The sequence below is a fragment of the Panthera tigris genome, chromosome X, assembly GCF_018350195.1.
Source record: "Panthera tigris isolate Pti1 chromosome X, P.tigris_Pti1_mat1.1, whole genome shotgun sequence".
In the NCBI taxonomy this organism is placed as follows: domain Eukaryota; kingdom Metazoa; phylum Chordata; class Mammalia; order Carnivora; family Felidae; genus Panthera; species Panthera tigris.
The window spans coordinates 67,136,276-67,163,612 of record NC_056677.1 but is presented as its reverse complement, the minus strand read 5'-3'; positions in this window follow the sequence as shown (position 1 = coordinate 67,163,612).

The window sequence follows — 27,337 nt, the reverse complement described above, 5'->3', positions numbered from 1 at the left end:
CATTGGGGTGCCCGTGGGCCAGTTGGGGGAATTTTCAGAGAAAGCATCCTCAGTAGCTAATGGCGGGTTTTCTGGTGTTACCCCCTTCATAATTTGTAGGATCTGAATCCCTTTGCTGCCTTCTGAGAACCCTGGTAACTGTTCTCCCAGCTGTTCCCTGTCCCTTAGTCGGACAGCAGCACCTCAGTGTCCTGGATGGAACAAGAAAGAAGTGGATCCCTTTGGAGTGCCCCACAGAACTGGGGAAGCCAGATGCTCACTCATATGCTCTCACTTTCTCCTGTGGGAGAAACTAAGACTAAGAAGGACTGTCTTGGCACTGAATTGTGTTTCCTTAGTGGGAGGGACAATGTTCTCTTATAATCTTGAATGCACCCAATCTCAGATTTTTTTTTTTCTTTTTGCTCCTGTGTTGTGCTGGAACTTCTCCTCTTGACACCATTTTCCATATTAGTATTCTGGACAAAAAGAAGATTGCAATGTATATAACCATAAAACAGGGAAAATACTTTTATCAATTACATTGCCATTAACTCCCAATGGATTCTGTCTAGCTCATTTTCTTCCATCTGTAGGCCATTCTCTCCCTCTATGACCCAGACAGCATCAGATATGTGCTCCAACAGCAATAAGAGGAATGGTTTAACTGAAGCTTGAAGTTTCCCTGCTTATAGTGTTAGTTTTCCTTTCTGCACAACATGTGGGGCTTCTTCATGTATTTTTATTTATGTAATGTGAGTATATTTCACCCCAGTCCAATCTTCCAGAGGATAATACAGGACTGGATCAAGGTAAGAAGCTGATCTACCTACATGTGTTTTTCTTCTTTGCAAAGAACCAACATTTTTGGATATGGGATTAGTCTATAAGGAGAGTTTATAAAGTTTTCTGAGTGATGGAATTTGATATAGACAGAGAAGTATCTGTGTAATACCAGGAAGTCAGCTAAGTTACTTTTATGCCTCTTCACATCTTTGTTTTGATCAACCTCTATTCTCCACCCCATCACCCAGTGTTTTTTCTGTGTTCTCCACCTTCCCTGGACAACTTAAATCTTGGATTAAATTTCATGGTAAGAACTTCTTAATTTGTCGTTAATTCCAAACTTAAGTTCAGAAATTTATCTAGCATGCTTCCGGTATCTTATTTAGTTTCAGTATGCTAAAATTATATCATATTGAGGTGAAAAGTTAGCCAATTCATACCATTTTTTAAATTTTTTAAAATATTTGTTCATTTCTGAGAGACAGAGAGAGACAGAGCATGAGTGGGGAAGAGGCAGAGAGAGGGAGACACAGAATCTGAAACAGGCTCCAGGCTCTGAGCTATCAGCACAGACCCTGGCACGGGGCTCAAACTCACAGACTGTAGATCATGACCTGAGCTGAAGTCAGACGCTCAACTGACTGAGCCACCCAGGTGCCCCCATAACATTTTTTTTTTATTTCATGGACCAGTAAAACAAAACAACAGCATGAAGAAATCAAGACCAACACATGTTTGCGGACTTTTTATTTCAACAAAAAATATTTAAAAAACACATGCGTGCTTATGTGTGCACACACTCACACACATGCACTTGCAGTATACCATGTATATGTAACAGTTAATGTTTATCATGCCATTAACCTGTGCAAGGTATTTCACATGGTAGTAACTCAGGTTATCATCACAATATTGTAATGCAAATGGTGCCATTATTAACCATACTGAAGAGTTGTGAAAAGTAACTTTTATAAAAGTTTAATCAGTTGGATGAAGTTGCAGAATTAAAAATGAATTAGGTGCCCTTCAGTCAAGATGACTTGAAGCCAGGACTCCACTTTTTAACCATTACGTCAAATTGCTTTTGGCAGACGAGATAAAATATACTATTTTTCATGTAGACCATTATTTAATAAGAGAAATATCCTTTAAAACAAGAATGGTCAGGTAAATAACTTAGAAAAATTCAAAAATTTTAAACTACACTAATCCTAATTCAACATAAAAATTCTGGATTGAACTAAGTCTTGCCTTATGAAAACAACTGATTGATTTTACTACTGACACTTAAAATATTTATTATAGATAAGCACTTAGCAATCACTGTGTTAACTTATTTTTGTGGCTTTTAATAACAACCTCCTGAAAAAAAATTCTTAGTTGTTAGCAAATCCAATAGTGTAATAGCAATCTAGCAGATTTCCTTAAAGTATACTTAAATAGTCAACTACCTACTTAACTTTTGAATATAGTGGTGAGGAAACATAGGCCTTTGAATCAAGGAGTTTGGTTCTAATTCCAGTTCTACTACCAGACTGCCTTCTCATATCATATGCCATTTTAATAAATGAGTGAGATAATAACAGTGAAGTACTTAATAAAGGCCTGGAACATAAAAGCAAACTATTTTAAATATAGCCGGTAAGTTCAAGTCAATTAAGTTCTGTGGATTTCAGTTTTCTTAAAGGTATAGATTCCATGATTTTGAAAGAGCTTAGGACTTTTGTTCTCACAAGTGTCTCTCACAAACATTAAATGCCTATTTTTAAGTTTTATTTTAAATTTCAGTTAGTTAACATAAAATGTAATTTAATTCAGGAGTAAAATTTAGTGATTCAACACTTCCATGAAACATCCAGTGCTCATCACAAGTGCACTCCTTAATTGCCATTCCTTATTTAGCCCTTCCCACCACCCACCTCCCTTCTGCTAATCATCAGTTTGTTCTCCATAGTTAAAAGTCTGTCTTTTGGTTTTCCTCTCTCTCTTTTTTTCCCCTATGAACATTTGTTTTGTTTTGTAAATACCACATATGAGTAAAATCGTATATTTATCTCTCTCTGACTCATGTCACTTATCATAATACACTCTAGCTTCATCCATGTCATTGTAAATGGCAACATTTCATTTTATTCTTTTCATGACATATGTATATATATATATATATATATATACATTTGTATATATATATATATATATATACATATATATATATATATACACACACACACACACACACACACATCAATAGGTGCACACCACTTGGGCTCTTTCCGTAATTTGGCTATTGTTGATAATGCTGCCATAAAAATCAGGGTGCATGTATCCCTTGGAATTAAGATTATTGTATTCTTTGGTAAATACCTAGTAGTGCAAATACAGAGTTGTAGGGTAGTTCTATTCTTTTTTTAAATTAATTAATTAATTTATTTATGTATTTATTTAAAGAGAATGAGTGGAAGAAGGACAGAGAGAGAGGGAGAGAGAGCGAATCCCAAGCAGGCTCTGCATTGCCAGCACAGAAGCTGATGGGGGGTTGAATTTAGGAACCATGAGATTCTGACCTGAGCCAAAATCAAGTCAGAAGCTTAACCTACTGAGCCACCCAGGTGCCCAAGGTCACTCTATTTTTAACTTTTTGAGGAACCTCCATACTGTTTTCTAGAGTGGCTGCACCAGTTTGCATTCCCACCAACAGTGCAAGATGGTTCTCCTTTCTCCACATCCTAGCCAACACTTGTGGTTTCTTGTGTTGTCGATTTTAGCCATTTTGACAGGTGTGAGGCAAATTCTTGATTTGCATTTCCCCTGATGATGAGTGATGATGAGCATGTTTTCATGTGTATTTTGGCCATCTGTATATCTTCTTTGGAAAAATGCTTACTTATGCTTCCTTCCCATATGTAAAATGGCTTATTTGTTTTTGGGGCATTGATTTTGATAAGTTATTTATATATTTTGGATAGTAACCCATTATCAGGTATGTCATTTGCAAATATCTTCTTCCATTCCAAAGGTTGCCTTTTAGTTTTGTTGATTACTTCCCTCACTATGAAGATTTTATTTTGATGAAGTCTCAATAGTTTATTTTTGCCCTTGTTTTCCTTGCCTCAGAAGACATGTCTAATAATAGTTATGGCCAATGTAAAAGAGGTTACTACCTATTTTATCCTCTAGGATTTTGATGGTTTCCTATCTCACTTTTAGGTCTTCCATCAATTTTGAATGTATTTTTCTGTATAGTGTAAGAAAGTGGTGTGATTTAATTCTTTTGCCTGTTGCTGTCCAGTTTTTCCAATACCATTTGTTGAAGAGACTGTTGTTTTTCCATTGGATATTCTTCCCTGCTTTGCTGAAGGTTAACTGACCATATATCTGTGGGTTCATTTCTGGGTTTTCTATTCTGTTCCACTAATGTATGTGTCATTTTTGTGCCAGTACCATGTTGTTTTAGTCACTATAGCTTTGTAATATAACTTTAAGTCTGAAATTGTGATGTCTCCAACTTTGCTTTTCTTTTTCAAGGTTGCATTTTGGTAATTTGGGATCTTTTGTGGTTCCATACAGATTTTCAGATTGTTTCTTCTAGCTTTGTGAAAAACACTATTAATTAACAGGAAATAACTTTGAGAAAACAAAGTAAAATAATTTTTGGTCAAAAGACAGCTTATATGTGAGTCAAATCTAAGAGATTTTGATAAATAATACTCAAATTCCAGATAACCTGCAACCTCAAATTAGAAGATGAGAAGAAACTTCAAAAACGAATGATGTAATGTCTTCCTCTTTATAGATGAAGAGACTGAGAACCAGAGAAGTTAACTGATAGCGGGTAAGTGACAGAGATAGGACTCCTGAGTCCCTGTGATAATATTCTTTACATTCTATCACATCTACTAATTTACCTTAATAGTTTTGTAAAATTTTGTCAGTAACTGAAGATAGTGAAAAATATTGTAGTCTGTAAACATTTGGACTCTTGGGTGATTTTATTTTCATTTTTGAGTTTTAATTTTAATTTAAATGCTTCTTGCAAAATATTAACAAATGTCCAAAGATAAAGGTTAGTAAGGAGTTCTCCTTAAAGACAACAATTTTATTTGTCCTAGAGTAATCAATCTAATGTGAATTTACTCCTTGGTGAGTCATAGAAACTGCACCAGGTGAACTGTCACACAGAGAGAACTTTATTTGCAACAAATAAAGAGATTACAGAGAATGGCTTCCAAAGGTGAATGGGTACCTTTTTTTAAAGATTACAATGAATAGTTAGAGAAGCCTGATCATAAGTAGAGACAGGCAAAAGGTTTGGGCATACCCCTTAAAGAAACATGCCTAAAGATATATTGTATGTTATGTAAATGAGGCTGAGGCCCCTCCCTGGGCAGAGATTGTAGTATTATAATAAAAGTAATGGTAAGCCATTTTATACCTCATTCCATGGACCATCTGCTCAGGTGTGAGTTGGGGGATTAGCTCAAAAAGTCTGGGTGGTCTGGGACTGCAAGAAGTCTTGTCAGGGCAGTCGCCATCATCTGAAGGGAGGTTTCAGATGGATTTCATTTGCCTGAGTTAAGAGGTAAACTGGAAAGAAGAACATTGTAAGACAAAGATTAGTGAATACAAGCAGGTAGGCAATAAGTGTCCAGCCTTGGGAACCATTCCTATAAGGATATTTCTTTGATTTATGTGGCTTCTATGTTTAATACCAGAAAAATAAACCTGGTATATCTACTTAAAAAATTTGTCTTTTATTAGGTGTTTTCTGTCAATTCCAAAGTACAATAAGTCTATATTATTGATGAAATTTAATAGTGTTTTGTGCATTTTAGCATCTTTTCAGTATTTATAGGGAACATTCTGAAGCAGCAATTAAAATAATTAAGGAAGGTGAAGAAATCATTAGCACTTAACAAAGATTTCTGAGAAATGTAAATTTCTGTTGAATAACTAAATCTACACACAGATGCTTCCTGACAGAGGCTATGATTTCAAAGTGCTTTTCATGCCAAATAACTTGTTTACGCCCTCAGTGTCAAGTTTACTGTCAATTTACAAATAATTTTTTATTTTGCTATTTATTCCAAAAGGCTATTTATACATTTTGATGGATATGTCTTCCAGACTTTTATCTTGCATGTAGATGAAATAATTAATATTTTCCCTTGAGGCAAATATTTTTTCTTAGATCTAAATGTGGGTTAGATTCTTCTTCATTTCCATATGCTTTGTTCTGTCAATCATCTATGTTATGCATTGCTAAAAATATATCTCCGTGAATGTCAGTTTCCATGTTTTACAGATTACACACACACACACACACACACACGGAATTTATCTAATAGTCTATGAATATACACACATAGTGTGTATTCAAATAGAAAAATACCTTTGTTATAGCATAGAAATTTGAGAAATCAACTTTTAAATAGGAAATAACATACTTGAAATCACCTTGTGGTTCCTATTATGTCCCTATTGTGCTTGGCTACTGATGTGCTAAAACTCAACTGAGGGTCTAAAAAGATATTTAAAATATCTATATCTATATCTATATCTATATCTATATCTGTATCTATATATCTATATCTTAACACCAGTGTCTATTTTTTAAAATCCTAAAAATGCAGGAAAAAAAAACAGAATTATATATTAACACAGACAAGACACAGACTTAAATATAGAGAGTAACAAAGCAGATGTCACTAGAAAACATTTAGCCAACCTTTAGATTGTGAAATACTGCTTTCTTATGGAACACATTTTCTATGAGTAAAATTATATTAGCTTCAAAACAGCTGTTATTTTAAGGTGAACAGTCTGTGTGTGTGGGCACATACCTGTGGTGGATTTTTATAAATGATAGAAATGTCTAAGTTTAAACATTGCACACGAAGATATATATGCATATATGCAAATCTTAATAAGCATACTTTCTATATCTAGAAAAATAATGACATATTTGTTCAGGTTATATACATTGTGAAACCAAATCTTCTTTTAACATGCTCTACAAACTTGTAAAAGCAAAACAGAAAACATTGCTAATTTGTATTTTTGCTTATTTCAAATATTATCCAGAAAGGCCAGTATATTCATATGAAACAATATATCCTTAGCTAAAATTTGTTTGGATAGTAAATATGAAATACACACATTTTCCTTTTATGAAAGTTTTCTATTACCCACTGCTAGTTAAATTACTGGTGACAGAACTACAGTATCTTCAAAATTCAATTTACAAGCTGTACAAGTTAACAAAATTCTTCAGCAAGGGTCAGGGAATATGCTGATAAATACTAAAAGGTGGGATGCCAATAAGACTTGTAGCCCAATAACACAGGATAAAATAATTAAGAAAGTATAAATAAAATTCTAAGGATCTAACCTTTTCTCTAAGAAACACAGTTTTTAAACTTAGATATTTTTAAATTTTTTATTTAATTCAGACTAAAAAAAACGATATTTGGTAAAGACACAAGAAATCAGGAAGCCTATTGGCTAATAGATAACTGACCAAAATGAGATAAATTAGCCTGTGTAATTTATGTTTGTCAGCTACTGAATATGTGAGGGCCTGAAATGCCACTCCTACAGGCTCTCAAATTATCTTGTTGCTATTCTGTCATGGCTGTTCTCATCTGTTTTTCTGATATGATCAAATGAAAGAGTATTATAACACAACCATTCTGATGGGCCCACACAGGTTAGATAATATACAATTGCCAAGAAGCTATTGAGAATGTGCCCTTTGTTCTCATTTGGAGGGAAAAAAACATATACTAATAAGAATATCTAATGTTTATATGGCACTTAGTATATGCCAGGACTGTTACAAATATTTTGTGTATTTTAAAAATTTAATCCATACAGCACTTCTATGAAATAGTACTATTACTATAATTATTTTACAGATGAGAGAACTAAGGCTCAGAGAGAGTAGGTTTTTTCCCTAAAATAACACTTTTTTTTTTAATTTGAAAAGCATGTATTTATTAGTTTTAAACACTCTTACTTAAGGTATGTAAAATAAACCCATTATCTTTATTATTCTTTATTATTGAAGTATAGTTGACATATAATTTTATATTAATTTCGGGTGCACAATATAATGATTCAATAAATCTATACAGTATTCAGTGCTCCCTCCAATACGTGTAGTCACCACCTGTCACCATACATTATTAAAATATTACTGAGGATACTTCTTTTTATTTTTATTTTTTTAAGATTTTATTTTTAAGTAATCTCTACACCCAATGTGGAACTCAAACTTATAACCCCGAGTGTGAGATCAGAAGTCACATGCTCTGTGGGCTGAGCCGGCCAGGCACCCCATGAAAACATTTCTTATATTGTACTTTTTTTCCTCATGACTTATTTAATTTATAACTAGGAGTATGTACCTTTTAATTCTCTTCACCTATTTCACCCAACTGCCCCCCCTACTCATCAGGTTGTTCTCTGTAAGAGTTTTTTTTTCTTGTTTTTCTTTTCTTGAGTGTTTGTTTTCATTATATTCCACACAGAAGTGAAATCATATGGTATGTCTGTCTGACTTATCTGAAATCATAAGTCTGTCTGACTTATTTAGCTTAGCATAATACCCACTTGTTCCAGGAACAGGAAGATAACAGCAGTGTAGAAGGATCCTAGGCTCACCTTGTCTTATGAACACAGCTAGATGATGATCAAATCACCATAAATACATCAAAACTCGACCTCAAGTCTGACAGAACAAACTCAACAATTATAGGGAGAAAAGAGGACACATTGAATAAGGTAAGAAGTACAGAGACATTATTTAGGGGAGAAACAGACCATGGCTGCTGTGGAGGAGAAAGCAGTGGTTGGGGAAAAGGAGGAAGTAGAGAGGAGAACACAAGGGAACACAGAAGGAGAACATTTCTCGAAAGACATTGGCTTCAAAAATGAGAGGAGCTGAATTTTGTGAGTTCTTGCAACCAGTGGTGTTTAAAGCCTGAAATTTTAAAGGTCCACAGGTTTGGCTGAGATAGAGCCTAGAGGGCATCAGGGCTGCTACTACAGAGAAGGCAGGCAAACAACCTGGGGGAAGACAGCCTGAAAATAGTGCCTGGGCTACACAGTGGGTAGATTATTTGCACTTTTCAGAAAGTGTCCTTGATAGGCAGCATTCACTGAGTTACCTCTCCAGGAACAAAGGAGCTGGCACAGGCCTTTTACCTCTCATAACAGTATAAACACAGAGCCACCTGTGGGAAGCAGTAAAGAAGGAAACCATCTGCCTAACTTGCTCATATTAAGCCCCACCCCTTGGGCTCTGGTGTGACTATCCTTATCAGTTACACTCACCTCATTCCTAGTGGGGTAGGTCCTTCCAAGAGAAGACCAGCAAAAATCCCCAGCTCACACCATGTCTATAAACCAGAGACTTTTGCAGTGCCTCAGTCCCTATGGAGGTGATGACATGTTTCATTTCACAGGAGTACCAGAGCACACCTAGTTAAAACTTGTCACATTCAGGCCAGGGATCAAACACTGCCCACAGCAGGCAAGGAAAGTCTCTGGAGATAGTTGGCATGAAGGAGAGAGAAACCAGAGCACAACAGTAGAGTGCACACAGCACACACTGGAGGTACTTCCTTAAGTGCTAGGCCATGGGCATGATATGACATCTACCTCATAAGTCCATTACTTTCATGAACTGGGTACATAGCTGGCTTTTCTAACACAGAGAAGAAGGTAGAGATTTAGACAAAATGGGAAAACAGAAGAATTAATCCCAAGGGAAAGAAAATGATAAGTCCACAGCCAGAGATCAAAATGAAATAGATACAAGTAACATGCCTGATGGGGAATTTAAAACAAAGATGATAAAGATACACACTGGGGTTGAGAAAAGAATAGAAGACATCAACAAGACCCTTCCAACAGAGATAAAAGATATAAAAAAGTATCAATCAGAGATGAAGAGTGCAATAAAGAAGATAGGAAACAGCCTTAATGCAATGAACAGGAAGCTTGAAGAAGCAGAGGAATGAATTAGTGATCTACAAGACAAAATAAAGGAAAGTAATGAAGCTCAACAAAAGAGAGAAAGCAGTATTATGCAACACAAGAAAGACTTAGGAACTCAGTGACTGTATCAAACATAATAAAATTTGAATTACAGGAGTTCCAGAAGAAGAGGGAGAAAAGGGTACAACTTATTTGAAGAAATAATAGCTAATAATTTCCCTAATCTTGGGAAAGAAATGCAAATCAAGGAGGCACAGAGAACTCACTCAAAACCAACAAAAGCAGACCAACGCTAAGATATATTGCAATTAAATTTGTACAATATACTGGGAAAGAAAAAGTCTTCAAAGCACCAAGACAAAAGAAATCTTTAACTTACAAAAGAAAGCTCCTAAGACTAGCTGGAGATTTCTCCACAGAAACTTGGCAAGCCAGAAGGGAGTAGCATGATATATTCAAAGTGATGAATGGGAAAAATCATCATTCAGGAATATTTATGTAGCAAGGGTATCATTCAGAATAAAAGGAGAGATAAAGGGTTTCCCAGAAAACAAAAACCAAGTTAATTCATAACCACAAAACCACCCCTGCAAGAAATATTAAAGGGGAAACTTAGAGTGGAAAGGAGAGATCAAAGTTGACACTATAAATAGAGGAAAAATAAAAGTAGTAAAAATGAATACTTCTGTAAAAATCAGTCAAGGAAATCATGCAAAAAAGATATAAAATATAATAACGGATACATAAAACGTGGGGAGAAGAAAAAATGATTAAAATTTGAATGACCATCAACTTAATATAGACTGCTATTTGCAAAAGACGTTGTATACAAACATAAAGATATGCATATGTCAAAACCACTAATACAGATGCAAATAATAAAAAGAAAGAAACCCAAATATATAGCTAAAGAAAATCAACAAAACATGAGAGAAAGAGAAGGTCAGAGAAAATCTCCAGAAACAACCACAAAACTAAAAAAAAAAATGGCAATAAATGCATGTCTATCAATAATTATTTAATTCTTTTGAGTAAGAAATTGCTTTTATATTCTTATATTTTCTGTTTTACTTCTGTATTTATTTTTTTATAACTTTTTATTTAAACTCCAACATACAGTGCAATATTAGTTTCAGGCATACAATTTAGTGATTCAACACTTTCATACCACAATAGGTTCTCATCACATCAAGTACAGTCCTTAATCCCTATCACCTGTTTAACCAATCTCCTCAATGACTTCCCTGTGGCAACCACCAATTTGTTTTCTATAGTTGAGTCATTCCCTTGGTTGGCTTCTATCATTTTCCCCCTATGATCATTTGTTTTGTTTCTTAAATTCCATATATATTCACCTCTTTTTATCCATCCATCAGTCAATAGAAATTTGAGATCTTTCAAAAAATAAGCTATGGTTGATAATGCTGCTATGAATATCAGGATGCATGTGTCCCTTTGTATTTGTATTTTTGTATCCTTAGGGTAAATACACAGTAGCGCAATTTCTAGAACATAGGGTAGTTCTATTTTTAACTTATTGAGGAGCCTCGGTACTGTTTTCCACAGTGGCTGCACCAGTTTGCATTCCCACCAACAGTGGAAGACAGTTCATGTTTCTGCACAACTTCACCAATACCTGTTATTCTTGTGTTGCTGATGTCAGCCATTTTAACAGGTGTGAGGTGATATTTCATCACAGTTTGGGTTTTTATCTCTCTGATGAGGAGTAATGCTGAGCAGATTTTTATGTGTTGGCCATCTGTGTCTTCTTTGGAAAAAGTGTATTCAAATCTCATTTTTAAAAATATTATTTGTATTTTGGTTGTTGAGTTGGATAGGTTCTTTATGGATTTTGTATACTACCCACTTCTCATATATGCCATTTGCAAATATATTCTCCCATTCTGTAGGCTGCCTTTTAGTTTTGTTGAGTGTTTCCCTTCTCTGTGCAGAAGTATTTTATTTTGATGTAGTCCCAATAATTTATTTTCACTTTTGTTTCCCTTGCCTCAGGAGACATATGTAGCAAAAATTTGCTACGGCTGATGTCAAAGAGATTACTTCCTGTGTTATCCTCTGGGATTTTGATAGTTTCTGTCTCACATTTAGATTTTTCACCCATTTTGAATTTATTTTTGTGTATGGTGTAAGAAAGTTATCCAGTTTCATTTTTTGCATCTTGCTGTCTAGTTTTTTCAACACCATTTGTTGCAGAGACTGTTGTTTTTCCTTTGGATATTCTTTCCTGCTGTGTCAAAGATTAGTTGACCATATACTTGTGGGTTCATTTCTGGGTTCTCTATTCTGTTCCATTCATCTATGTGTCTATTTTTGTGCCAGTACCATACTGTCTTGATCACTATAGCTTTGTAATATAACTTGAAATCTGGAATTGGGATGCCTCCATCTCTGCTTTTCTTTGTTAAGGTTGCTTTGACTACTCGGATTCTTTTGTGGTTTCCATACACATTTTAGGTCTGTTTCATCTAATTCTGTGAAAAATGCTGTTGGCATTTTCTTATGGAGTGCATTAAATAAATATGTATATTGCTTAGGGTACTGTAGACATTTTAACAATAATTGCTCTTCCAATCCATGATCATGGAATGCCTTTCCATTTCTTAGTGTCATCTTCAATTTCTTTAATCAGTGTTTTATAGTTTTCAGAGTACATATTTTTACTTCTTTGATTAGATTTATTCCTGATATCTCATTGTTTTTGATGTTATTGGAAGTGGGATTAATTCCCTTTTTTCTCCTTCTGGTGCTTAAATATTTCTGTATTGTAATGAAATAGATTTCTGTACATTGATTTTATACCCTCCAACATTACTGACTTTATGTATCAGTTTTGGTAGTTTTTTGGTGGGATGTTTCAGGTTTTCTAAACACAGTATCATGCCACCTACAAATAATGAAATTTTACTTCTTACTCTTTAATTTGGATAATTTTTATTTATATTTGTTTTCTAATTGTGTGACTATGACCTCAATACTGGGTTAAATAACAGTAGGGAGTTTAGACATCCCTGTCTTCTTCCTGATCATAGTGGAAAATTTCTCAGTATTTTCCCTGTTGAGAATGGTATTAGTTGTGGGTTTTTTATATATGGCCTTTACTATGTTGAGGCTTGTTCCATCTTAGCCTACTTTGCTGAGGGTTTTTATCATGAATGGATGTTGTACTTTGTCAAGTGCATTTTCTGCATCTATCAAAAAGATTACATGTTTCTTATGCTTTCGTTTATTAGCATGGTGTATCACATTGATTTTTCAATGTTGAATCACCTTTGAAGCACAGGAATATATCCCACATTGTCATGGTGAGTGATTATTTTAATTCACTTGGATTTAGTTTGCTAGTATTTTACGGATAATTTTTGCATCTTTGATCACCACGGATATTGCCCTGTAGGTTTCTTTTTTCTTTTTTTATATTTTCTTTATTTTTGATAGGAAGAGACAGAGCACAAGTGGTGAAGGGGCAGAGAGAGAAGGAGACACAGACTCCGAAGCAGGCTCCAGGCTCTGAGCTGTCAGCACAGAGCCCAACGTGGGGCTAGAACTCACAAACTGCGAGATCATGACGTGAGCCGAAGTCAGACGCTCAAGCAACTAAGTCACCCAGGCGCCCCTGTTGTTTCCTTTTTTTAATGGTGTCTTTATCTGGCTTTGGTATAAGGATAATACTGGCATCATAGAATGACTTTGGGAGTGTTCCTTCCTTTTCTTTTTTTTTGGATTAGTTTGAGAAGTATAGGTATTAATACTTCTTTAAATGTTTGAGAAACTTGCCTGTGAAGCTATCTGGCCCTGGACTTTTCTTTTTTGGGAGATATTTGATTATTGTTTCAATATCTTTGATAGTTATTAGTGTGTTCAAGTGTTCTCTTTCTTATTGTTTCAGTTTTTGGTAGCTCATACATTACTAGGAATTTGTCCATTTAGGTTGCTCAATTTGTTGGCCTCTAAATTTTAAATAATATTCTCTCATAATTGTTTATATTTCTGTGATGTTCTTTGTTATTTCTCCTCTCTCCTTGTGATTTCATTTATGTGGTTCCTTCTCTTTCCTTTTTGATGAGTCTGGCTAGGGGCTTATCAATTTTATGAAGTTTTTCAATGAACCCACTCCTGGTGTCATTGATCTGCTCTACTGCTTTTTAGTTTCTGTAACATTTATTTCTTTTCCAAACTTTATTAACTTTAGACTTTGTTGTTATTTCTTTAGTTCCTTTAGGTGTAAGGTTAGGTTGTTTTTTTTGAGATATTTCTTGCTTCTTTAAGTAGGCTTGTGTTGCTATATACTTCTCTTCCCTTTTAGGACTGCTTTTTGTTGCATCCCAAAGGTTTTGGAATTTTTTTTAATTCCACTAGTTTTTATGTATTATTTCTTCATTTATTCTTTGATTTCCTGGTAGACCCATTGAATGGTTAGTAGCATGTCATTTAACCTCCATGTATTTGTGGCCTTTCCATATTTTTTCTTCTTTTTTTCCCTCAAGTTTCAAAGTGTTGTAGTCAGAAAATATTCATAGAATGACTTCAATATTTTTTGTGTTTATTGAACCCTGTTTTGATACCTAATATGTGATTCATTTTGAAGAATGTTACATGTGCACTTGAAAAGAATGTGTATTCTCCTTCTTTAGGACAGAATGTTCTGAATGTATCTGTTAAATACATCTGGTCTAGAGTGTCATGCCAAGCCACTGCTTTCTTTTTGATTTTCTGTTTAGATGTAAGTGGGGTGTTAAAATTCTTTACTATTATTGAACTATTATCAATGAGTTCCTCTACATTTGTTAGTATTGTTTTATATATTTGGGTGCACTCATGATGGGTGCATTAATATTTAGAATGTTACATCTGTTTGGATTGTCCCATTTAATATGATATAATGTTCTTCTCTTTCTCTCATTACAGTGTTTGGTTTGAAGTCTAGTTTGTCTTATATAAATATTGCTATTCTGGCTTTCTATTGACATCCGTTTGCATGATGAATATTTCTATGTACACTCACTTTCAATCTGCAGACATCTTTAAACAGCCTGTAGATGGGTTTTGTTATTTTATCCATGTTGACAACCTACACCTATGAAAGGAACATTTATTCCTTTTGGTCAGAGTAATTATTAATAGATATATATTTAGTGTGATTTTATTACTTGTTTTGTCATTGTTTCTGCAGATTTTCTTTGTTCCTTTCTTATCATTGTCACTTTGGGTCTTTCCTTTCCACTCAAAGCATCTCCTTTAATATTCCTTGCAGGTCTGGTTAGTGGTCATGAGAAAACCTTTGGGATTCAGTAAAAGAGATCCTAAGAGGAAAGGATATAGCAATATAAGCCTATCTTAAGAAGCAAGAAAAATATCAAATACAAAATCTAATCTTGGGGCGCCTGGTGGTTGTCTGACTCTCAGTTTTGGCTCAGGTCATGATCTCCTGGTTTGTGAGTTTGAGCCCCACATAGGGCTCTGCACTGGAAGCCCAGAGCCTGTTTGGGATTCTCACTCCCCCTGTCTCTTCCCTTCCTCTGCTTGCCCTGTTTGCCTCTCTCACTCTCAAAATAAATATAAACTTAAAAAAACCTAAACTTACCCATTAGTTAGCTAGAAAAAGCATAGCAATGGAACCTAAAGTCAGCAGAAGGAAGGAAATAATAAATATTACAGCAGAAATAAATGACATAGAAACTAAAAAAAAACTAATAAACATAAAATACCCCCCAAAAAAGAAACAGATCAATGAAACCAGAAGCTGGTTCTTTGAAAAACTTAATAAAATTGATAAACTGGCTAGACTTATCAAAAAGAAAAGATAAGGTACCCAAATAAATAAATCACAAACAACACCACAGAAATACAAACAATTATAAGAGAATATTATAAAAACCTATAGGCCAATAAATTGGACAACATAGAAGAAATGAGTAAATTCTTAGACATATATAAATTGCCAAATTTGAAGCAGGCAGAAATATAAAACTTTTGAAAATTGATAACGTCCAATGAAATGATATCAGTAATCAAAAACCTCCAAGCAAACAAAAGCCCACAACCATGCAAATTCACGGGAAAATTCTACTAAACTTTTAAACAACAGTTAATCCTTATTCTTTAAAAAAAAAAACTATTCTTTTCAAAGTATTCAAAAAAATAGAAAAGAAAGAAAACCTCCAAATTCATTCTATTAAACCAGCATTACCCTGATAACAAAACCAGATAAACACCACTAAAAAAGAGAACTACAGCCCAATATCTCTGATAAACAAAGATGCAAAATTCCTCAACAAAACACTAGCAAGACAAATCCAACAATACATTTTAAAAATCATTCAACATAACTAAGTGGGACTTTTTTCTTGGGTTGCAAAAGTGGTTCAATATTCACAAATCAATGAATGTGTTATAGCACCCTAATAAAAGAAAGAATAAGAGCAATATGATCATTTCAATAGATGCAGAAGAAGCATATGATAAAGTATAATATCCATTCATGATAAAAAAAACTCTAACAAAGTAGGTTAAGATGGAACATACTTCAACATGATAAAGGCTAGATATGAAAATCGCACAGCTAATATCATCCTCAACGGGGAAAAAAACTAAGAGCATTTCCTTTGTCGTCAGGAACAAGACATGGATGTCCAATCTCACCACTTCTATTCAACATGGTAATGAAAGTCTTACCCTTAGCAGTAAGACAACAAAAAAGAAGTGAAATGCATCCATATTGGTGAGGAAGAAGTAAAATTTTGAGTATTTTTAGATCACATGGCACTCTATATAGAAAACACAAAATATATCACTAAAAACTGCTAGAATTCATAAATTCATTAAGTATTCAGGATACAAATTCAATTGCTACTATGGCACTAATACACTAGTAATGAAAACGCAGAAAGAGAATTTTAGGTATCAAACCCATTTATAATTGCACCAAAAACGTTAACATAACTAGGAATAAGCATAACCAAAGAGGTGAAAAACATGTCCTCTGAAGAGTATAAAACACCGATGAAAGAAACTGAAGATGACACAAACAAATGAAAAGATAGCCTATACTCATGGATTGGAAGAATAAGACTTGATAATATGTCTATACTAACCAAATAAATAACACTTGTTAATATGTCTATACTAACCAAAGAAATCTACACCAGTTTGCATGCCCACTGATAATAAATTTAATAAAATCTTATCAGAATACCAACAGCATTTTTCATAGTTAGAACAAATAATATTAAAATGTGTACAGAACTACAAAAGACCCTGAATAGTTAAAGCAACATTGAAAGAGAAAAGCAAATCTAGAAGCATCCCAATTCCAGACTCCAAGTTATATTACAAATCTGTAGCAATCAAAACAGTATGGTCCTGGCACAAAAATAGATGCATAGAGTAATGGAACACAATAGAGAACCCAGAAATGAGCCCACAACTCTATGGTCAATTATTCTTCCACAAAGCACAAAATAATATCCAATGGATAAAAAAGACAGTCTCTTCAACAAGCGGTGTTGGGAAAACTGGACAACAGCATGCAAAAGAATGAAAGTTGACCACTGTCTTATACCATATACAAAAATAAATTCAAAATGGATTACATACCTCAATCTGAGCCAGGAAATCATAAAAATCCTAGAACAGAACTCAGGCAATAACTTCTTTAATATCAGCCACAGCATCTTTTTTCTAGATGTCTCCTGAGGGAAGGGACACAAAAGTAAAAAACTATTGGGATTACATCAAAATAAAATACTTCTTCACAGAGAAGGAAACAATCAACAAAACTAAAAGGCAACCTACAGAATTGGATAAAGAATTTGAAAATGACGTGTCATAAAGGGTCAGTTTCCAAAATATGTGAAGAGCTTATAAAATTCAACACACACACACACACACACACACACACACACACACAACAAATACTTCCATTAAAAAATAGGCAGAAGACATGCATAGAAAGTTTTCTAAAGAAAACATGCAGATGGTCAACAGACACCTGAGAAGATGCTCAACATCAATTACTATCGGGAAATGCTAATCAAAACTACAATGAGATAACTGCCAGAATGGCTAAAATCCACAACACAAGAAACAACAGGTGTTGGTGAGGATGTGAAGAAAGAATACCTTCTTGCACTGTTGGTAGGCATGCGAACTGGTGAAACCCCTCTGGAAAATACTAGGGGGGTTTCTTAAAATCTTAAAATATTACTGCCTTAAAATTCAGCAATTTAACTACTTTATATTTACCCAAAGAATACACAAATGCTAATTGAAAGTGATACATGCACCTCAACGTTTATAGCAGCATTAACAACAATAGTCAAATTATGGAAGTAGTCCAAAAGTCCATCCACTGATGAATGGATAAAGAAGTTGTGATTTATATATACATATAGATAGATGATAGATAGATGATGATGATGATGATGATAGATAGATAGATAGATGATAGATATATACACACAATGGAGTATTACTCATCCATAAAAAAATAAAATCTTGCCATTTGCAATGACATGGATGACAGATAGTATTACACTATGTGAAATAAATCAGTCAGAGAAAGACAAATACCATATAATTACATTCATATGCAGTGATGGGATTGGTGATGGGGATTATGGACTGCACTTGTGATGAATACCAGATGTTGAATGGAAGTGTTGAATCATTACATTTTACATCTGATACTAATATTACTCTGCATGTTAAATAACTGGAATTTAAATAAAAACTTTTGAAATATAAGCAAACAAACAAACAGTTTTAATTACCTACTTTTAGAATCCTTAAGGGATCCCTGGATGTCTCATTTGGTTAAGCTCCAGACTCCTGGTTTTGGCTCAGGTCATTGTTCCTGAGATCAAGCCCCATGTTGGGCTCTGTGATGATGTGTGGAGCTGGTGTGGGATTCTCTCTCTCTCTCTCTCTCTGCCCCTCCTCCCCATCAAAATAAATAAATAGAATTTTGTAAAAAAGGAATTCTTAAGATTTTCCCTGAGTTACTTTGATAAATTTTAGTGTTTTGTTTCTAAATGGCCAGAAAATAGGAGGTTTAATTTGTTATTTGCAAGCATGTCTCCAAAAATAAAGCACATGGACATAGCATTTTCATCAAAGGTAAAGTAAAATTAGATATATTTCTCCTATCAATTTTTAACATTAATTTTCAAAGTATTAGAGAATCTTGGTTGCTGTGGAAGAACTTTAATCAAATGAAAATAACAAGGATCTGAGAAAAGACCATACTCAGGTTCATTTACACAATTATTTTCATTTATGTGCAGTCATAAACTTATTGCATACTAACACTATTGTTTTATAAAAATTTTATATTTAAATAATTATTGATTGTGAAGTTAAGTAAATACTATATGACCAAGTATAAAACTAATTACAATAAGGAATAGTTTAAAAACCTATGAAAAAAATACCCTTAGGTCTATCCTTGTCACAAATAGCAAAATTGCATTTATAATTGTTGAATAATACTCATATATATATTTATACATAAATATATGTATGTGTGTTTATACACACACATATGTGTATACACATATACTTACATGTGTAAATTAATATATATAAATATTACTCTCCCATACAAAATAATGGAATCTTGCCATTTGTGACATACATATGCATATAAATTATATAAATGACAATATTTCATTCCTTGTTATGGATGAGTAATATTTATGTATGTATATATGTGTGTATGCAAATGTGTGCATATACCACATTTTCTTCATCCATTCATCTATCAATGGATACTTGAGTTGTTTTCATATCTTGGCTATTATATATAATTCTGCAATAAACGTAAGGGTATATATATGTTTGCAATAAACATAGGGATGTATATATGTTTTTAAATTAATATTTTTGTTTTATTTAGATAATATCTAGTAGTGGAATTAGATAATATGGTTACATTTTAATAAGAATTAGAAGCAGAACTCAGAGAAAATCTCACTTCAGCAGATTTTATTCTCTACCGAACAGCCTTTCTAAATACTTCAGAATTCAGGTAGGTGGGAATTATATCAGTATAAGATTAAACACTTGAATTTTAAAAAATGAAGGAGGGGCGCCTGGGTGGCTCAGTCGGTTGAGCGTCCGACTTCGGCTCAGGTCACGATCTCGCGGTCCGTGAGTTCGAGCCCCGCGTCAGGCTCTGGGCTGATGGCTCAGAGCCTGGAGCCTGCTTCCGATTCTGTGTCTCCCTCTCTCTCTGCCCCTCCCCTGTTCATGCTTTGTCTCTCTCTCTCTCAAAAATAAATAAACATTAAAAAAAATTTTTAATAAAAAATGAAGGAAATATTTTGCAAATATTGATAGCTTAGAAGTAACTGGTTACATTTTATTGGTTACATGCCTCAAACTTAATTATGATTCTGTGAGAATTGTTGGTCTTTTATAGTACTTATCCATAAAACAGTAAATAAATGTTTATGTAACAACTACGGTATAGCAGACAGTATGCTAGGTGTTGAAGATACATTAATAAACTGAACTGATGACAGCTTTCATCGAGTTTATATACCTCTTATATTTTTTATTTCCTTGGCTGTCTTCAATACAAAACTGTGATTTATTTAAAGTCACAACAGTATGACATTTGTGTTTTTATCTCTAGAAGCTAGAAGTGGCTGGTAAATAATGATCACTTAATAAATATCTATGAAATATTCAATAAATTAATAAAATTAAGGATTCCATGAAAGACCATGGTGAAATTCTGGACCTATATTAACATAAACAACTTACAAATTTTTTTTTAAACATACAAATATATTTGAGCACTTGTTTAATTCCTAGTTTTGTGCTAGACAATAATTAGAAATAAATTTAAAATATTATCTGTGCAGAAAGATTTTTATCTGATGAAGTTACAATAGTACATTTTTTGCTTTGTTTTCCTTGCCTCCAGAAATGTGTCCAGAGGTAAGATGCTATGGCCAAGGTCAAAGAGTTTACTGCCTGTGTTCTTCACTAGGATTTTGATGGTTCCCTGTATCACATTTAGGTCTTTCACCCATTTATTTTTTTTAATGTTTATTTATTTTTGAGAGGAGGGAGGGACAGAGAGAGAGAAGGATAGAAGATCCTAAGCAGGCTCCATGCTGACAACAGAAAGCCCCTTGCAGGGCTTGAACACACCAAACATGATATCATGACCTGAGCTGAAGTCGGATGTTTAACCTAGTGAGCCATCCAGGTGCCCTCTTTCATCCATTTTTAACTTATTTTTGTGTATGGCATACAAAAGTTGTCCAGTTTCATTCTTCTGCATGTCACTGTTCGGTTTTCCAAAAATGCTGATATTAATTTAATAGGGATTGCACTGAATATAGATTGGTCTGGATAGTATACACATTAAAAAAAAAAAACTTTAACATGTATTTATTATTGAGAGACAGAGAGAGACAGAGCATGAACATGGGAGGGGAGGAGAGAGAGAGAGACACAGAATCTGAAGCAGGCTCCAGGCTCTAAACTGTTAGCACAGGGCCTGACATGGGACTCGAACTCACCAACCATGAGATCATGACCTGAGCTGAAGTCGGATGCTTAACTGACTGAGCCACGCAGGTGCCCTGGGTAGTATACACATTTTAACAATATTTGTTCTTCCAATCCAGGAGCATGGAATGCTTTTACATTTCTTTGTGTCTTCTGCAATTTCTTTCATAATTGTTCTATAGTTTTCAGGGAAACAACCAATCAACCAAACCAAAAGGCAATCTACAGAATGGGAGAAGATATTTGCAAATGACATATTGGCTAAAGGGCTAGTATCCAAAATCTATAAAGAACTTACCAAACTCAACACCCCAAAAATAAATAATCCAGTTAAGAAATGGGCAGAAGACATGAACAGACATGTCTCCAAAGAAAACATACAAATGACGAACAGACACATGAAAAACTGCTCAACATCACCCATCGTCAGAAAATACAAATGGGAACTAATGAGATATCACCTCACACCTGTAAGAATGGCTAAAATTAACAACTCAGGAAACAACAGATGTTGGCAAGGATGTGAAAAAAGGGAAACCTTCTTAAAGTGTTGGTGGAAATGCAAACTGGTGAAGCCACTCTGGAAAACAGTGTGGAGGTTCCTCAAAATGATAAAATAGAACTACCCTATGACCCAGAAATTGCTCTACTAGGTATTTATCCAAAGGCTACAAAAATATTGATTCAAAGGGGGCACATTACCTTATTTTATTTTTTTTTTTTGCAGCATGGTGAACAATAGCCAAATTATGGAAAGAGCCCAAATGTCCATTGATGATGAATGCATAAAGAAGTTGTGGGAATATTACTCAACCACCAAAAATAATGAAATTTTGCCATTTGCAATGATGTGGATAGAACTAGAGTATATCTTGGGCACCTCGGTGGCTCAGTTGGTTGAGTGTCCGACTTCGGCTCCGATCATGATCTCATGATCAGTAAGTTTGCGGCCGTCAGGCTCTGTGCTGACAGCTAGGAGCCTGAAGCCTGCTTTTTATTCTGTCTCTCTCTGCCCCTCCCTTGCTCATGCTCTGTTCTCTCTGTCTCTCACAAATGAATAAACGTTAAAAATTAAAAAAAAAAAAAAAAGAACTAGAGTGTATCATGCTAAGTGAAATAAGTCAGCCAGGGAAAGAAAAATGCCACATTGTTTCACTCATATGTGGAATATGAGAAACAAAACAGAGGAATATAGAGGAAGGGAAGGAAAAATAAAATAATATAAAAACATACAGGGAGACAAATCATAAGAGAATCTGATCTATTGAGAACAAACTAAAGGGTACTGGAGGGGAGGTGGGTGGGGGTATGGGCTAAGTGGGTGATGAGCATTAAGGGGGGCAGTTTTTGTGATGAGCACTGGTTGTTATATATATAAGTGATAAATCACTCAATTTTTCTCCTGAAACCAACACCACACTCTATGTTAACTAATTTCAATTTAAATAAAATCTTGGAAGAAAAAATATATATAAAAAGAATAAAATAAAATGTTATCTGCACTTTTAAAAAGAAAATTAATTTTTTTTCCTTGGTATATGAAACAAAAAAGCCAATTAGAAGTAAAATATGTTTAAATATTAATTTTAAATACTAATTATAAATTTGTTTTTCTCTTCTTGCCCATATAATTTATTCATGCCAGTTGACCATCATTCAGTTCAGACAATTAGATCATTCCACCTTTACATATTCAAGAAAGAGATATCAAAATATGAATGCAAAGAGATCAGAAAGTTTCCATTTCTTAGAATTAAAGTCTGGTAATATAGATTTTTTTTTAAATTTCTACGAGTGTATGATAGTGATTTCCAAAAGACAATATACTAAAAAGATTATGGCTTAAAATTTATCTCATAAATAATATATTTGCAAAAAATGTATGGTGATTAAGCCTACCTTATTGCAGTCTAAAAGCTGCAATAGGACAGGAACGTGGAAATATAACAATGGAACAACTCATGGAACTTAACTTGGTTTGGGTCAGATATTCCTACTAGCAGCAGGAATATAGTAGTGTCAATTCTCAAGGAGAAAATTCTCCAAAATCATGGGCAAGAGTTCTAATCTCTGGGACTACCTCTAGCACCATGAATCCTGGGGAGATTATCGGGAACTGGGTGCATCTGTTCTTTCAAGAAGAAACTTGAAGGAGCGAGAGAATTAATGAAATGGACATTTGACAGGAGTTTAGAGTCGACCCAGCCATTAGTGAATTACATGCAGGTTATTTGTCTTTTAACGTTTGTGAGCATAAGTTAATGAAAATATTGTAACTAAATTATCCCTAATATCAAAAAAATCTGTTAATATCAAATACTGAAGACAGAACTTTCCACAGCCATCATTTTATATGTGAAAAATCTTTATAACATTCAGAAGCTATTCACATGCAATATCTTTAAAAAAATTTTTTTAATCAATTCAGTTTTGCTTTTTGAATAAAAAATGAATGGCAGTCATAGTGCAACATATTTAACTTTTAATTTTCATGTCACACACACACATACACACACACACAAAACATGCATTATATGGGTGTCAGATTAATTATCCTGCAAGTTTGATTTGGTTAAACTTTAAAATATAGGCAAGTGTGCACCTTCACAGTTTGTTGCTTATATCAGCATTTGAAGTGATCTTTTCTCTCTGCTCTCAATTCAAAAAAGGAGGAAGAGTTATTATAATTAGTGTTATTAAGGGCACATTGTCTATGAACATTGAATCAAATATTTTAAAGAAGTATCAAGGTAGATGCTCCAAACTCTATGTTTAGAAAGTTGATTAATGGTGCTTTGTTTTGGTCAAGAATATTTTTGGCCATAATATTTGACCCCTCCCTGTGTCAAATATCACTAGAAACAAACTTCAATTAATGAAGCCTGTTGCTGATGCCACCAGAATGAAAAAAAAAAATGTTTATCATGCAGTCGGTGACCCTCAGCTTATAAAGCAGGAAAAACTTTCTACTGCAGAAATAAAATAGTTGTCATGATTTAGGACCAGTTTTGTGCTGAAGCAGGGGTGTACTGAAAAATCAATTAAAAACTCTCCTAGTATCCTGATTTTACAATTTCCTAGGATTTTTCAAACTGAATTATATAATGCAATATGCAGTATAAATATACACTTTGAGGGGTGCCTGGGTGGCTCAGTCGGTTAAGTGTCCGACTACGGTTCAGGTCTTGACCTCACCATTGTGGGTTCCAGCAGCTTGGAGTCTACTTCAGATTCTGTGTCTCCCTCTCTGTTCCTCCCTTGCTTGCACTCTGTCTGTCTGTCTCTTTCTCTCTCTCTGTGTCTCTCATAAATAAATAAAATAAAACATAAAAAAATATTCATTTTGAGACAATAGTGGAAATAATTCCTTCTAAAGTTCATGTGGGCATAGCTATAGCGTCTACCTAATGTATTTAAGTCATGAATAATAATAAATGTATTCTTTATTAAGGAAAAAATAGAATGAGTAATCATATTGATTACAGATGTTTTTGAAGTTATGACAATGTTCAAAGCAGGAATTAGTGGGGGCAAGGATGGAGATAAATTTAATTATAACATTTTTCTATATTTTCCAAACTTTAAATTCCTTTTTATTGCATTAGAATTTTAAGTGTCTCCTCTAATTAAGTTTGATAAATCTAAATCCATGAGGGTTGATAAATTGAAATTATGTGTGAAGTGGCAATTATTTCTCACAAGTTAAATTTAAAAAATAACATGTATGGTCTCTAACAAATTTCAATGTCAGCTTCATATTATTAAATACTAACATTCAGAAAATAGATTATAAAATTTATAACTATAAAGTTCTTTCACTTTATGTATGGTTTGGTGAAATTACTTAAAATATATGTATAGTATGGCAATTGTCAATTTTTCTTTAATATAGTAAGTTTTAAAAGACTGATTTTTAATGTTTTTATTTTAATTCCAATTAGTTAACATACAGTGTTATATTAAGTTCAGGTGTACAATATAGTGACTCAACAATTCCAAATATCACCCTGTGCTCATGAGTACAAGTGCATTCCTTAATCTCCAATGTATTTTAACCCATCCCCCACCCACCTCCGTTCTGGTAAACATCAGTTTGTTCTCTATATTTAAGAGTCTGTTCCTTGGTTTCTCTCTCTCTCTGTCTCTCTCTCTTTTTCCCGTTTTGCTCATTTGTTTTTTTTCTTGAATTCCACATATGAGCGAAAGCATATGGTATTTGCCTTTTTCTGACTGGGTTATTATACTTAGCATTATACTTTCTAGTTCCATCCATGCCATTACAAATGGCAGAATGGGCATTGAGGAGGACACCTGTTGGGATGAGCACTGGGTGTTGTATGGAAACCAATTTAACAATAAATTTAATATTAAAAATTAAAAAAAAAGCAAATGGCAGATTTTCATTTTTAAAAACTGATTTTTCCTTCACAATGTTATCGTCAACTGTGTCTTTCTATGTAATTCTATAACTGTTTTTGGTTCAGAGGAAGACAACTAAAATCACCTCTTAACTGACCTTCCCTCTTAGCCTATTTTTCTTCCAACTAATCTATATATTATGATGATCAAACCACTCCTCTCTGTTCAAAGAAAAGGAATTAATTCTGATTCCTCTCACATCAGTTTAAAGCTCTTTAGCATTTTCATCACATATCCTAAACCAATAGGAAACTATTATACTCTATTTACTTATATTGAATAATTTGTTTGAGCCAGAGCAGATATTTGCCCTATCCTATTCCCTCTCATTGCCTCCTTTCACAGAATCAATGTTTATCACTTCTGCCTCAAAATCTCTCAGCACCTCTGAAAGCATATATTTATTTTTTGATTTCATAAAATTGTATACCCATTCACCTTATAGAACTCAACATTACTCACAGCTCCTGTAACACCAATATTTTAAAATATGAAAGCCATATTTTATCATAATTTTAAGTCTCTCAACTTTATCCAAACCTTCACTATCACTAAAGGTGCTCTTTGCTTTAACACAATCTGTTACTAGGAAGATCAAGTTGTTTTAGTGTGAAGTTATGTGACTTCCCTCACTCATATCTCCAAATATCTCTATCTTCACATTTCTTTTCAACTTGCAGTCTCAGAAATGAATTGTCCAGTGTTTGACCCAGTCTCAATCTCCCACTTTATCATTCTCCGTTCCTGTCATTCCCCAGAAATTAGTACCATAGGAGCTTAGATATGTTTATTTTGTTTTCCATTAACACATTTCTTAGCCTTCAGAACTGGTCAGATTCCTCTAAAACATCAAAATAAATATTCTTAAACTAATCAACAATTCCCTACCATGACTATCCTTCAGGTTACAACTGTTTTCTTCTTACTTTTACTTCAAAACAACATGAAAGATTGATCTGTATTCACTTTCTATTCTTAACCTACTGTAATCTTTCAACTGGTTTTACATTTATTTCCTATATCTTTTTTCTTCTCCTTCAATAATAATAATAATAATAATGATTCTGATAATAATAATTATTGTTCAATCCTGTTTATCCAATTGTATCCTCTGTGTATAATTGTATGGTTGTCAAACCTACATTGCAAGCCGTAAGTACTGTCTTACCTTCAAAACCCACGTTTTCAAATGAATGTTAGAAATCTACTTGTAAATATTTCACATATAGATCAAATTCAGGGCCTAAAATGGACCTTGATATTTACTCCTCAAGCTGAAATAAAACTGGTTTCATTTTCCATGCTTTTTATTGCACTTAATGCTTTAAATTTAATCATCTGAGGTAAAACAATGAGAGGAATTTTACATATTTTTCTCTTTATCCCTTCTGTATCAAAGCCCTGAAGATTAAAATTCAACATTTCTTATTTTTTTTCCTTTCCATTCTGTCATTTTCCAAATTCAGGAACCCATAATTTCCTCCCTCGACTATGATAATAGCTTTGCTAAGTGAGCTCTGTTTATTAATACATATTTTAATTGTTTATTTTTATTTTTCTATTTTTTAATTTTCAAATGTAATTATATTTTCAGTGTAGCTAAGATATAGTT